The sequence below is a fragment of the Psammomys obesus genome, unplaced genomic scaffold, assembly GCF_907164565.1.
Source record: "Psammomys obesus unplaced genomic scaffold, mPsaObe1.curated_primary_1811, whole genome shotgun sequence".
NCBI lineage: Eukaryota > Metazoa > Chordata > Mammalia > Rodentia > Muridae > Psammomys > Psammomys obesus.
The window spans coordinates 27,530,300-27,531,943 of NW_026596073.1; the positions used below are offsets into that span (position 1 = coordinate 27,530,300).

Genomic DNA, 1,644 nt, shown 5'->3' on the forward strand with positions numbered 1-1,644 from the left:
CATTTCTCCACCACTTACTTGATCCACTTAGTGGTACCTGGAGTCTCTGGATGTCTGGAGTTGTCTCAAGAGTGGTCTCAGAAGTGCTATGCCTGGCTTGGGCATTGTGGCTCCAGACAGGGGTCATTTCAGGCATGGTCTGCCCCTCCCCCAGGCCTGTGCGGCACCAGACTGGTGATCATCTCAAGCTAGCTCACTGTCCGGGCTCCATGGCACCAGTCTGGTCATCTTAGGCTTGCTTCTTCCCCAGCCCGCCCAAGTGGCCCCTTGTGAGGGTCATCTGTCTTGGGCTCACTCTCTGTGTAAGGCTGTGGTCCCATGTGGCTCACTCCCCATCCTGGGAGATGGTCTGGGCATGGCTGGTGTCAGACTGGCAGTCATCTCAGGCCCCCTTTTCTTTCTTTTCAGGAAATGTGAGGCTACTAACCATTCAGATGATCACAGGTCAGAACACGTGAGTGTAGACACGGCCCCTCTCCTCCTTGCTACCTTTGGACACACTTGTCACAAGGCAGCCACCTCTGCAATGCCTCTAGGGACAGGAAGCATACGTTTATTCAGAGCGGTGGCACACACCTGTGATCCCAGCACTTGGGAGACAGAGGTAGGCTGATCTCTATGAGTTCAAGGCCAGCCTGGTCTACAGAGCCAGTTCCAGGACAGACAAGGCTACACAGAGAAACCCTGTCTCGAAGAACAAAACAAATAACAAAACAAATAACAAAAAACAAAAAAGGTGAAGAACTGTTGTGAAGAAATCTGAAATGTGTGTTAGATTACTTGAATATCGATAGGTTGGAAACTCCCTCCCATTTGCAGAGAGGCCTTTGCTTTGGTCCCCGCTGTGTTTTTTGGGCTTCAGTTTCCCCACTTGCAAAGCAGTCCTTACAGTCACATCTGCCTCTTACATACACTTAAATGCTGGTGTGGAAGACAGTGGCCCTTTGACAATGTGCTCTCAGAAATGGACACACTGGTGTGGATTTTATGTTTGCAGCATGAGAATGTGGTAAATGTTGGAGAAGAATAGCCTGTACTATTCTTCTTCTTCCTCTTCCTCTTCCTCCTCTTCTTCTTCTATTATTATTATTATTATTATTATTATTATTATTATTATTATTAAGCATCTTATTGTTCAAAAGATCAAAGAGCAGATGTTATTACTCAGTTCTAAAAATTTTTATTAACATTGGAAATGCTGCACAAATTAAAGTGATCGTACACCGATTGCCTATTTGCATAAATGGTGAAATAATGTCACCATAGAAATCTTTTCATAAGAAACCACACAGGGTTCTACACACCAAGAAAAAAGCTGCACAAATTTCCAGAGTGTCTTTCAGTTCTGTTCCAAATGTATCTGACTTTTGTTCAGAGTTTCTCTCACAAGGAACAATATTGTTCCTTTTAGCTGCCATGCCATCTTGCTTGAAATGGACCCCTGTGACAAAAACCATACTAACTTGGGAGGAACCAGCCATTTGTGAACATGTGTGGGTCACCCCAAGATACAATATCTTGCCTGGGGGAGGTTCAACTTAATGATGGCTTGAAGACAGTTTGCTTCCATCAGAATCATAACAGATTTAGAACTTTGACCTTTGCTCGGGTTAGTAATATGTGGCACAATAGGACCTTGTGGTG

At 45.0% G+C, this 1,644-nt stretch overlaps 1 non-coding gene across 1 annotated transcript; it reads right to left on the bottom strand.

Annotated features, from left to right (window-relative positions):
* Nucleotides 1–410: 410 nt before the first annotated feature.
* Nucleotides 411–543, bottom strand: LOC129690572 (small nucleolar RNA SNORA17). The gene has a single exon (XR_008722325.1). It is a non-coding gene; the product is annotated as a small nucleolar RNA SNORA17 (small nucleolar RNA).
* Nucleotides 544–1,644: the final 1,101 nt, after the last annotated feature.